The 14,063-nt window shown below is 38.9% G+C and overlaps 1 protein-coding gene across 39 annotated transcripts in view; it reads right to left on the reverse strand.

Annotated features, from left to right (window-relative positions):
* Positions 1–14,063, reverse strand: part of LOC110961245 (uncharacterized) — a 557,011-nt gene that overhangs the window by 169,929 nt on the left and 373,019 nt on the right. For 4 of the 39 annotated variants that reach the window (XM_051959617.1, XM_051959618.1, XM_051959612.1 and 1 more), the window contains one exon: positions 12,456–12,563. The exons of 34 other annotated variants lie outside the window; for them this stretch is intronic. The gene's annotated coding sequence lies outside the window, so the exon portion shown is untranslated. Of the gene's footprint in view, positions 1–11,343; positions 12,335–12,455; positions 12,564–14,063 lie in introns of those variants that run through there. One more of the 39 variants, XR_007947019.1, reaches the window with a different exon arrangement.

A 14,063-nucleotide genomic window follows, 5' to 3' on the forward strand; every position in this document is an offset into this window, starting at 1 on the left:
TGATGGGAATGAAAATTATCAACCCCCCCAGGAGGGCTAAATTCAAGACACTCCAAAATCAAAGTGAAAAACTGATGTGGCAGGCTAGTCCATCTTGCTGAAATTCCTTGGCAGCAACTCAGAATGTTATTCAGCAGTTTGTATGGTCTCCATGTGCTTGTATGCATGACTGACGGTGCCGGGACAAGCTCTGAATGAGACGACAGATGGTGTCCTGGGGTATCTCCTCCCAGAACTGGACCAGGGCATCACTGAGCTCCTGGACAGTCTGAGGAGCAACCTGATGGTGTCGGATGGAGCAAAACAATGTTCCAAAGGTGTTCTATTGGATTCAGGTCAGGTGAGCTTGGGGGCCAGCTAATGGTATCAGCTCCTTCATCCTCCAGGAACTGCATGAGTTCTCTTACCACATAAGACTGGGCATTGTCGTGCACCAGAAGGAATCCAGGACCACTGCACCAATGTAGGGTCTGACAATGGGTCAAAGGATTTCATCCTGATACCTAATGGCAGTCAGAATGTCATTGTCCAGCCTGTAGAGGTCTGTGCGTCCCTCCATGGATATGCCTCCCCACACCCTCACTGACCCACCACCAAACCGGTCATGCTGAACAATGTTACAGGCAGCATAACGTTCTCCATGGCTTCTCCAGACCCTTTCATGCCTGTCACATGCGCTCAGGGTGAACCTTCTCTCATCTGTGAAAAGCACAGGGCACCAGTGGTGGACTTGCAAATTCCTGTGTTGCCAGCCGAGCTCCACGGTGCCAGTCAGCGAGCACAGCAGGCACTAGAGGATGCTGGGCCCTCAGACCACTCTCATTAAATCTCTTTCTGTTTGATCAGAGACATTCACACCAATGGTCTGCTGGAGGTCATTTTGTAGAGCTATTGCAGTGCTCATCCTGTTCCTCCTTGCACAAAGGAGCAGATACCTGTCCTGCTGATCGGTTGAGGACCTTCGACAGCCCTGTCAAGCTCTCCCAGACTGACTGCCTGTCTCCTGGAATCTCCTCCTTGCACTTGAGAATGTGCTGGGAGACACAGCAAACCTTCTGGCAATGGCACGCATTATGTGCCATCCTGGAGGAGTTGGACTGTCTGTGGAACCTCTGTAGGGTCCAGGTATCACCTCATGCTAGCAGAAGTGACACTGACCCTAGCCAAATGCAAAACTAGTGAAAAACAGCCAGAAAACATTAGGAAGGAAAAAAAATGTCAGTGGCCTTCACCTGTAAACTCATTCTTGTTTTGTGGGTTGTCTCATTGTTACCCCTCTAGTGTATCTGTTGTTAATTTTATGAACACCAAAGCAGCTGAAACTGACTAAAAAGCCCCTCAGTTACTTACTTGACCAGATCAGTATCCCACACGTTTCACTGATTTGATGCAATACTTAGATTAAAAAGTGTTTCTTTAATTTTTTTTGAGCAGTGTATACACTGACAGTCAATAGAAACTTTGAGACCATATTTTTCAACATAATTTTGATTTTGAAGCCCGAAATTGGATTTTCTTCATATGAATCATTTGTTTAGCATATTGACATACAGAAACAAAAATCTAAAGTTTCAAGAATGATTTCAAAATAAAAAATTTCACAAAAGAAAACGGCACCTGCCAAACACAAAGTCACAACAGTCAATACCGAGTATGGCCTCCATTTGCTTGGATGCAGGCAGCAATCCGTCGGCGCATGCTTTGTACCAGGCTTCTGATTGTGGGTTGGGAACAGCCCATACGCCTGGCTACATCACTATAGCTCAAACCGGCCTCCACCATACCCAGTGCCCGGAGACGTTGTTCATGTGATAGACGCGGCATGATGCTGTTCACTGGACTAACAATGGTGGCCTTTTTTGGGCCTTTATATAGGCCTTCAAAATCCATTCTCAAATTGTGCAGATACTCACTGAGTATTGCTTGGTGTGTATTTGGTTCACTTTTGCAAAGTGACCAACCCATGTGCAATGAATCATGAAATAATGACAACTCATCATTATCTCAACTACCAGGGCACTAGATCATCAGTAAATCCACAATGAATAAATACAACCCCCCTACAAGTAGAATTCTGCGTACATTTCTACCTCAAAGTTTCTATTGACTGTCAGTGTATATATATATATATATATATATATATATATAAATACACACACACACACACACACACACACACACACACACACACACACACACACATATATATATATTTATATACACATATATGTATATAATTTATGTTTTTTAGTGAATGTGTTTGTTAACAGAACCCCTAGAGTACTATAATTTCACTTGGATGTGTAAGCTCCACAGATGCGACTATCTGTAGACTTTGTTTTCACATCAAGCTGTTGAATAAGGGAATATTCTCTACATAATAAAAACAGACTTCTAGGTAAAGTAAGACATATTTTATGCCCAAAACAGCTGTATGTTTGTGGAGTCAGGATTTTAAAATGGAGAAGAACTATGTAGAAAATACACATCCAAGATCATTTTCAACATGTACTGAACCTAAACCAGACTCTGTGTTGTCTTTACCTGATGCTAAATGTGAAATTTTGTGGTAGTTACAGCAAAATGTTTTTTTGTTTTTCTCTTATCAGAACATGGCAAAACATAGTGTTTCATCATATGTAGAATAGGTGGATGATTTCTTTATTTGTGCTCTTCTCAGTTGATAGACAATTGACAGCGCTGACCTCTTGCTCCTTCACTGACCAGAAGAGGTCAGGCTCACTTCGTCAACAGGTTCCTGCCTCTGATTTGGAAGGGATCACTTGTCTTTAACTTCTAAAAGCATTTGACTGTGTTATTAGGGTGTATCTATCTAAGTGAGTAGTCATTCTTAACAAGCATTCATTTATAAATGTCCTCTGATGGATAGTCGGTTGAAATAAAATCATGCTATTTCTTCTTTTGCCATGGACTACATCACATCCACTGAAGGACCTTCTCAAGGTCTGCAACACTGCACTTGGAGACAGTGTTTGTGTTTCAAATGTAGTGGACAAAGCAGCATTTTTACCCATCGTGGCCTTGGAAAGATTATTTTTGAACTGTTATTGTTCAAAGGTCGCGCTTTTTGGAGTAACTGATTGAACGGACCCTACAGTGATGAATTGTGTAAATAGACTGTGTTTGTTCTACTGTGACAGTTTAAATGAAGAAGTGAAGATAGTTCAAACCACTTTATAATGTACGGCTGTGTCCACTGTGGTGACATGTTGCTGCAGAACAGAGGCAGAAGGATTCAATGCGAGTCCAGGGTGAAAGAGTCAGACAGCTATTATTCCTGCTTTAAACAGGAAAACAGTGCTTCAGTGAGCATGAAGTCTGAACCACAGAACACAGGTGCATGTACACGACAATAGCGGCATAACTGAAAAAAAAAAAAACAATCAAGAACACAAATCTATACATCAAACTTTCACATTCTTTTGTGTTGGCATTTTTTTCAACACATATTTTTCACAAGCATTACTGATGTGGTTACTGGCATGCACCCTGTTTCTGTGAGCGTTATATTTTCCATTTTCCACTCCTATAGGGACAATCATAATGGCAAAATTCCATTACTGCAAGCTTTCAGCTTATTTCAGCTTTAGGACTCTTTTCAGGCAGCTTTTATGGTGAAAGGTACAGTTTCTGAGCATCCAGTGAAGGCACATGAACCTTGATTTTCTCTTGTTTTGAAAATTTTACTGAGTTCATTGACTTGAGGAGAAGCACCTCTACTTTACACATTAAAACCAGTTTACTTATTTATGTTATGGGCTGTACTACTAAGGCCGGATCCCCACCGGGCAAAGCAGGCCAGGTTTTATAGAATCATGCCTAGCTCCAGCTGACATGATGAGAAACTTGCTTTTTTAACCTAATCTTCAAGTCCTGTATTGAAAAGGGACTCTGTATAAGACTCTCGTAGCAAAATTGCCATTGTAGCAGATATTACATTTCCATTGTGTATATTCCCACATAGTTTTGTGCTTTATCAAACGAGCACTGCACATAACCCAGGGAGGAATGAGAGATTTTTCTCCCCTAGATATTACTTATATATTCGAATAATGTTTACTACTTCCTGTGGTTTTGGAGGGGCATCAGCAAATTTTAGAAATAATGACATGATCAGTGTTTGTTCTGCTTTAGTCTGAAAACTCCCACCTTTGACAGACTATTACATGCTTGTGGTGGGCTTGCAAAAGTGTTTTCATTACACCACAATCCATACAAAGTCTCATTAATGACTAAAACTAATTCATTTTATATATATATATATCTTGTCTTCATAATTCATGAAAATGCAGCAGTAAATATCTGGAATACCCCTTTAAAGCAGTAACAGTAAGTTGGGAGGCAATCTGGCTTGTGGTTATGTTAACAGAAATTTGTTTGCAATTAAAAAAAAACATTGAACAAGGAAACTGCAACATGTTAAAATATTTTTTAAGTTGATATAATTACTATATAGAACTATGAAATTCATTTGCACAAAGCTTCTGTGATCACAAAGTAGAGCCAGATGTCTGAAATTGCTATGAATGTGCTCAGGGGCAAACATAATCAATAGAGACACTATTTTCATCGTCTATTAACACAGCACATCTGCATCAGTTGATGAGAAAAATGCGAAGACAGTGAAATCAACAAAACTTCCACGAGTGACCTTGTCATTAAGGGATGTTCTTGTCAAGTGATCTGAAGAAGTGAAAATAAAACAAAGGGAATCAACACAAGGCCTTGGCAAGGCTTGTTGTCTTTCATATGAACAGTGGCTCTGGCTGTCATATAATACTGATAAAGAAACACAAGATTGATTCAAGAAGCCACATCCATGCATCAACGAAGTCTCTGAGTTTTGTAATCTTGGTCACAACTAGTTGCAAGAGTGCAGCCTAGTGGTGTTTGCAGCTGACTGAAGGACATATTTATTCACACGGGTACTGAAATCAATACATTTGATGGGACTTATAGGTATCTGTTGTCTGCAGGGATCTTTCAATGGGTTACCATGGTTACCCACTATGTGCAACCTCTTATGTGCACAAATACTTAAAATTAAATCTACTTAAAAAAGAACATTTGCTGAGTGCAGGCAGAATATACACTCATATGGACATATGCTCTCAGCACACCTACACAAGCATCCGCAGTTATTTGCACACTCTTGTGCACAATACGTCCTTCTCGGACACTAAAATAACTGTCTGCACAAACACACACTGGCGTTCACACACGATTGTGACCCCAGAGAGCAGGCCAGCTGTGTGTGTGCTGGAGCAGTAACCCCTGCGTTAATTATAAATCAATGGGCCAACTGTAAACGCACACAGAGTGCATCTCTGGCACACATGACTTCTCCCATGCATGTCAACATCCATAGGGTATATAAGCCGTTTAAAGTGCCGGGGCCCCTGCAATATTCATGGCTGATTATAACAGATGGTAGACACACACAGCGCAACACACTGCACTGATACAGGACAATGATACAGAGACAGACTGAGAGAAGAGTGGAATGCTAGGGCTGGGGATCATAAACTGACAACCACCGCTACCAGACTGCCTCACAGATCAATTTCAGGACATTAAAAGTTCAAACGCTGTGATATTATCAATTTTAACAAGCTGTTTAAAGGTAAATCTGCTTTCAAGCTGTTAGATAGGCATAGAGTGGGAAGAGAACGTCTCTGATCTATGATGTTTTGCTGACTTTTTCCTCTTCCTGCTGCATGTACTTCTACCTCTGTATCTTAAAGTTCCCTTAGACATTTCTCTGGAATGGTCTTGCATCCACCCATCAGTTCTTTACAGACATTTAATTTGTGCTGTGTTACACTTTTTCAGGTTTGACTACTGTCTGCACACATTCCTTTCAACCTTCTCCAACAATGTATAGCCAGTATAGCCTAAGAAGCAAACATGAGTGCAAACCAATTCCACAAAACACTCCCTGCTGCTATACTTCCATCATACTTTGTACATTCTTCTGCACATTTTGAGGTTTGACTGTTCTTTCACTGACGTCATCTTGTACTTGTTTGTCTAAAGGTGGTTGAATTGAAACCAGCAAAAAATTTGCATATTCATTGGTCATTTTCCTTTAAACTCTGTGTTTGCATCACTTTTAATTTATTGTTATTATTTTTTAATGGAAGCACAGTTGATAAGTCATTTTCTCAGACTGGGTGAGGATGGAGCCATCATAGAATATCTGTAGCATCATCAAAATACAGGTATTAATAATGTGACCAGTGTGTAAACCAAAGAAGGTGTGTGGGGCTTATTAGTTCTGCAAACGACCCTTCTCAAAACCCAAACTCTCCAGACATAATCAGCATTTAAAATAACAGACATAGTCTATAGAAATGACACAAAATGTGATAATCAAATCAGTTTAAGTGTAAGTCATATAAGAAACCAAGTCCTGATGATTTTTTGTCAAAAACATTTCAGTAGTTTATTTGTATTTAATTGTGAGAGTCAGTGTTTTTTTTTTCAATACCAACAATTATGTTTGTTTGTTTTGGGGTTTTTGTGATTTAAGAGACAAAGAATAGCTTTTTAATAAGATTTTCAGGATATAGCTTATACTTGGCAAATAAAGGGATACAATAAAGAAACACAAGGCTTATTATATTACAGATACACATACTATTCTGAAGCACTGTAGGAAGAATGCATATACACAGAGACACCAAGAGATCAGCAATAAATTATATGCAACTCTTCATCTATTTCCAGCAATAAAGTGTATTCATTTTTCTAAGCTGAAACTGAATTAAAGCCCATGAGAGAGCAGTGCAAGATAATCGTATATGAATACAAATGTGTGTTTGTACTGCAATAACTCACATGTATGGTACCTTTATTACTTGGTGAAAGAGACAATTCTGTCAAAAACAAATGTATTAATGGAGTAAGACAGTCTGATCAGCATGAGAGTATGATACACTCAGTGGTCACTTTATAGGGAACATTGTACAACCAAACACACAATAGCTGTCTCTGCTAAGCTGACAATGGTCAGGCGTTTTTTCTGTCAGGTAATTTAAATTAAATAAGTTTATTACTGGGTTGCACAGTGAGGTAGTGGTTAGCACTTTCGCATTGCAGCAAGAAGATCCCTGATTCAAATCCTGGGGTGGGCCTGGGATCTTTCTGAATGGAAGTTTATTACTTAATTTTAAAATTATATACTCTTATATATAATGGCATAGATAAAGGTGGGCATTTGAAACAAATGCACAAACAAACAGATAATAGTTTATGTTTTTTAAAGTATGAATTGAGTCAGCTGTAATCACAGAGCAGTCTCAATGTTTTGAGTAAACGTCTAAAATAGCTAAAAGGAACATTTAACTAAAATAAATGAATGAAAAGTCTGTCTATGAGTAATAAATAGTGAGCTAAAAGTTACAGATAAATAGTTTGCTAACAGTAATAATACCTAAAGGTAGTATACGAAACAATTAAAAGGAAGGCAATTTAAAAAATGCTTCAAAAAATATCACAGAATAACGGTTAAACATTTTAATAACTCTAGTGAAAGTATTACAAAGTTGAAATAGTTACCTAAATAATGAATAAATGAGAGATGCACCTATAGGTGATGGAAACAATAAAGTTACCTAAATGGAGGGTACACAAAATTTAGGTTCAGGCAGGACTTGTCACCCTGATAATCCAGACAATGTAGGAGAGTCATCATACAAGTTGTAAAAGTTGTAAAAGGTTTGAATCTTAATCCAAAACCTGATTTTTTCCCCTAAACCAATCCATGTAGTTACCTAAACTGAACTACAAATGAAAACCAAAAGTAAACAGTGAGTGAAATGTTAATTTAAGTTCAAGAGTAACGGACAGGACATGAACCCAAACCTTAAAGTCCTGTTGCTGACTTATGTATGTACCTAGATGCGATCACGATATGATACAATAGACGCTTGAATATGGACATTTAAAAGGCCCCCTGACTCTCCTATACAAAGGGCTTAGATACTGAGAGTGAAAGAAACACAAATGTTGTTGTCCTGCATCTCATTTATTGTCTCTTTTGTTTGTTGTTCTGCATATTGTTTTTCTCTTTGGTCTCTTTGGAGTTGTTAAATTGACTTTCAAACATGAACTGTGCTCAGTTACTGGTCCTATTTGTCTAACCAGCTAAATACTTGTCAACTTTTGACTTTGAGGAACCTCAATAGTAAAACATATAGTTTCATTGAATTAATGGATAAGTAATCAAAGCAGTTTATAATAGTATAATGTAAATATTTTAACACTGCTTTGCTTAATATCAGGTTTTTATCTAACACCGGTGAAGTACGACTAAAGATGTTTTTCCCTATATAAGATGTGATTGTCATGGTTAAACATAAATACGGTCATTTTCTTTTCATGTCACTGCAGTATGGCGTCATGTGAATACTTCACAGGCATGCAAACACTGACACACATCAGTCATGCATACAGAAACATGCATGCAACTGCTGTAACCTCAGCATATGCAGAACGTCTTTATAGCAACATGAAGGAGGGAGAGATAAGAGAGTGATGGAGGTGAAGCAAGGGAGGGCGATCAAGTGGCTCTACAAATTATATATGACGACTTGTTCAATTATGGGTCTATATTACTGACTGCAGTCTGTCACAACAGTGAAGGCTCAGCATGAAGATGAGACTGCAAACACTGTGTGGATCACACAGTTGAGAGGACAACAAGTGCAAGTGGGTACATAGAAAATCCAAGTTGTACTGGTAGTAATAGTCTACCTTGTTTACACAAATTTAGCAGCTTAATGTCCTCTCTACCACAAGACTGTGTTGGGATTTGAATCCTGCAGGTCCTGTGGGACCCAACGCAAATCTTGCAAGAGTGGGTGGTTTCAACTTTGCTGCAGGCAGTCAAAAATAAACTTTGGGTCGCGGGATTTTCCAGAATCAGAAGGATGGAGTCGATGAATGAAGTTGTAAAATGGATTAAAAGAGGCTTTTACAATACAAAATTGTAGCCAAGTATGTCTGACATGTGGATAAATATCTCACTTGTTTTTGAAAAAGGAGTAAAAGAACTCAATGGGCACAAAGCTGTCATCTCTGAGCTGAGGGGACACCTGCTCTATTCTCCCAGGACAGAGTAAGATAAAGTACTTCTTCCTCTGGGTATTAAAATGATATTGTTGAGAACTATATGAAATGTGTACTAACTCAAACAGAATGATTTTCATGTGTTATTACTGAAAGACATGTGCCTCTTTAATTATGTTACACAGTGATAAAACTTTTATTACTTCTCTGCAGGACATGAGAAGATGCAAAATCAATGTATTTCTATCCATCCATTCTCTATACACCGCTTTATCCTCACTAGGGTCGCGGGGGGTGCGAGAGCCTATCCCAGCTGACTCGGGTGAAGGCAGGGGACACCCTGGACAGGTTGCCAGTCTGTCGCAGGGCTACATATACAGACGAACAATCACACTCACATTCACACCTACAGGCAATTTAGAATAACCAATTAACCTCAACATATTTTTGGACTGTGGGAGGAAGCCGGAGTACCCGGAGAAAAACCACGCATGCACAGGGAGAACATGCAAACTCCATGCAGAAAGATCCCAGGCCCACCCCTGGATTCGATTCGACCTTCTTGCTGCAAGGCGAATGTGCTAACCACTACCCCACTGTGCAGCCCCAATGCATTTCTATTTTGTGTGAAATTCATATATATATATATATATATATATATATATATATACATAACTTACAAATGCCATTATTTTTGAAAGAAAAACTTTTTTTATTGAATGCAACATTAAATAATCAGAAATACAGTCCAGACATTGTTAATGTGTTTCTACTAATACAGACTAATGTGGAATGATTTTTAATGGAAGATCTATATAGGGGTACAAAGACCCATTTCCAGCAACAATCACTCTTGTGTTGTAATGATACATTGTGCAAGCTAATCGTGTTGAAAGGCTAATTGATGATTAGAAACCCTTGTACAATTATGTTAGTACATGAATAAAAGTGTGAGTTTTCATGGAAAACATGAAATTGCCTGCGTGACCCCAAATTTTTGAATGACAGTATACATTACTGATGGAACAGATGTATCTGGTTCACTCCTTCATCATGTCCCGTATAGATTACTGTAATTCCTTGTTCCTCGGTCTCCCAGCATCATCCCTACAGAAACTTCAGTACATCCAGAACTCAGCAGCTCGTGTCCTCACTCACACCAACCGCTCCTCTCACATCACTCCCATCCTTCGTCAACTTCACTGGCTCCCCGTTCAGTCCCGCATCATATTCAAAACTCTCCTCCTCACTTTCAAAGCTCTCCACAATCTGGACCCTCCGTACCTCAATGAACTTCTGACCCCCTACTCACCCTCTCGCTCTCTCCGGTCTTCCAGCTCCAACCTCCTCTCCATCCCTCAAACCAAACTCTCCACCGTGGGGGGGCGGTCTTTCAGTGCTGTTGCCCCGAAGCTCTGGAACTCACTCCCCCAATCCCTCCGTGATTGTCACTCCTTCTCTACTTTCAAATCTCTGCTCAAAACTCATCTTTTCAATAATCATTTTGCCTCCTCCTCCTTGTCGCTTTGTTTTTGTTTTGTTGTTGTTCTCTCTGTTCATGTAAAGCGACCTTGGGTTTTGTGAAAGGCGCTATATAAATTGAACATATTATTATTATTATTTCATTTTTTAGAATAGAATAGAATCACTTTATTCTAAAAAATAGAAACACACACACACATATATATATATACACACACACATATATATATATATATATATATATATATATATATATATATGCAATTAACATATGTGCTACATCCACTACAATTGGGCAGTCGCTCCAGTAGTAGCAGAACCAAGCAATTCCACATGAAAGACCGTAAATTTTTAATTTCTCATAAAGCAGTAAATGCTGTTAAATTTCGGAGTCGGGCAGAATGATATCCTTGCATCGTTTAAGCTGCAGCCAGTCAACATTACAGGAGTGGGCAGAGCCGACAGGTACTTATAACCAGGTTGTGAAATTAACAGCGACTCAACATGTCTCCCGTTTTAAGTGAAAAAGCTAAAATGATGAACATTACTGTCTGTCTGCAGCAACCGCCATGATGTCACACATATATATGTGTGTGTGTGTGTGTGTGTGTATATATATAAATATATATATATATATATATATATATATATATATATATATACACACACACACATATATATTAGGGATGTAATGAAATGGTCAACTCACGAATATGAAATACTCACGTTATGAAATAAAGATTAAAGAAAATCCCCAACAGTAGGACGTTATGCAAAAATATCATTTTCTTTATTTTCTTCCTTATGCAGACACACACAAAATAATGCTGCATCATTACAAAATAAATGCTCTTTGAAAAAAAAACTAAATTCTATTTTTTTCCCCCTTATTTAGACTACAGTGCAAATACAAACATAAATCTCAATAAAAGAAGTGCTTTGTTGTTGTAACAATCAGGATAACTACATTCTTGAAAGAAAAGGAAAACAAATAGCAGTCCTAGGAGCTGCAGTTTAGACCTAGAAATGTCTGAAATAGGTCCACACAACTGATTTATTTGACGAAAGAGCATCAGCTAATTCCTCAACCTCATCTTCCTCCGCTTTGAAGCAAGTGTTTTGCTACGGTTAGTGAGGAGGGTCAAAAATCATCAGTCTCAGTGGTGCGCGGCGCCCCTTCGCGTTTTTTATTTCGTGTTTTTATTTGGTGCGTCTTTGAATTTTTGTGGCACAAAATTTTGTTACACCCCTACTATATGTATATATATATATATATATTAGGGGTGTACACACACATATACCCTCTCCTGTCATTAGTCATTACCTTTGCTGACTCAGCTGAAATCTCACTAATAATTTTTTGTGCAACAACTCTTAGCTGTCGGGTAGGGTGTATACTCAGACAGAGAGATAAGTTCATTAAATGCAGTTAAATTCAAGCACATTTGTTCTGTCAGACACACATCAGATGAATGAGTGAACCATTATTTCATTCTTCTATTAGATCACTGCTGGATGTGAGTAGCTGTACTAATAAAAAATGAAATACATCTGTTCCATCAGATGCACGTGAGATGGACAAATGTTCAACTAATCTTTAAAGAGTCTTCATTTGTGTTTTGTGTACTTTGCATGCATATGAGAAACTTTAACATCATCAAAAAGGAAGTCTGCAGGGTGTAAGTGTGCATGCATGGTGATTTTTGAAAGTGGGTTTTAGAGCACACATCCGCTCCCAAAGATGGTCGCCGTAAATCTCCTAAAAGGAGGGAGCATTAAAGAAAGATGATAGGTAAGGTCACTGAAGTGTCACACACAATCACACACACATAAAGTTGACAAACTGGGCAGAGGAAACCGCGGGAAGAACAGCAGCTCACCTCCACCACTTCTGCACCTGACCACACTTCCTACATGGCTGCACACACTTCCTGGTCCCCTCCACACATAGACACACTGAAGGAAGTGACCGCAGTGTCAACAGGCAACTGATAGAGAGAGAGAGAGAGAGAGAGAGAGAGAGAGAGAGAGAGAGAGAGAGAGAGAGAGAGAGAGAGAGAGAGAGATAGATAAAGAAAGGGAAACACACCCTATATAAATCACTCCATCTGACAGGGTTGGGGCGGGTGTGAGAGAAGAGGGGAGAGAAAGAGAGGGAGAGCAGTAGATGAAGTGATAAAGAGTATCTCTTTCCCACATTATTCAGAGTTATGTAACATACTGTAGCATGCCGGTAGGAGTCATTGTAAACAAATGCAGCCACACATACATTTATGCATTTATGCATCCATAACACAGACGAGCCACAGTGGGCGTCCACAGTGAAAATGTATTCTCTGTCTGTATTTTCTGGATGCACACACACAGACACACATATCTACTGTGGAAACACACAAACATGCACACAGGTTCCAGGCCTGGAGACATTTCTGGATGATGAGTTGTATGGAAACAATATAAGAGCGCCCCATGAAGAGCAAACAGGAAGAGGAGAGCGAGTTCCGAGGTGGTGTGTGAACAAAAGGAAAGAACTGAAAGACACAAAATGTGAAGAGACTGCACAACACCAGAAAGAAATTAACTGGAGAAATAATGTGGGGAAAAAATGTTTTGCTTTGTTTGTTCAAAAAAGGAGAGAAGAAAGGTGAGAAGAAAGCGAGAGAAACTAAAAACTCAGCAAAGGGACATTTTGAAGAAAAGCAAGTAAAAGTTGCAGGTAAAGAAAAGAAAAGAGAAGAAGAAGAGAAGACCAATAGAAAGCTGTCCTCATACTGATTTTTGCAAGCTAATTGACAGGTAGCAAGCTCACTGTATGGAAGAGCTGATTGCCTTTCGTTAGTTACTCACTAAAGTTAAAGCTGCAGCTGGCAGCAGTCTCGAGAAAAAAACACAAAAAAACTTTCCCTCTGTTCTAAACCCTGAAAAAAAAAAACAGGACAAGGTGAAGAAGTGGACGTGTAGTTTCCTCTCTGACCAGTTGAACTACAATATGCTGAATGCCTAGCGTGGAATTTTTCCTCAATAATGCCAGAATAATGTTGTCTTAACCAATTTTACAATTCTACAGTTTCATTTAGCACTTTTGCCCACAGCACCGTACATCTGAGAGTAGATACAACACAAGCAAAGATCTAGTCAGGGGAAAACAACCTGGATTAGAGCCATAAAACAAGCTCAAGTTCAAATTAATACCAAAGTGGTGGAAATGTCCCCTTACCAAGAAGTAGACTGTATATAAAGCAGGACAACATAACAATTGCGTTACTGGTGCCTGGTTCCAGTATACTTTATAAACTCTCTCTATGTTACAAACAGCAGAGATTAACAGCTACTCTGTTCAGAAATATTACCTATTAAATTATTGCTTCTGTAGAAAACAATTGCTATTCTGAGGGGACCTTTGAAGTTTTTTTGGTAAGCTTTGACATCTAATCTAGTACTAAGATTAAAAGCTAAGAGCACAACAAAATAATTAAGGTCTGACTGTA

The sequence above is a fragment of the Acanthochromis polyacanthus genome, chromosome 15, assembly GCF_021347895.1.
Source record: "Acanthochromis polyacanthus isolate Apoly-LR-REF ecotype Palm Island chromosome 15, KAUST_Apoly_ChrSc, whole genome shotgun sequence".
NCBI lineage: Eukaryota > Metazoa > Chordata > Actinopteri > Pomacentridae > Acanthochromis > Acanthochromis polyacanthus.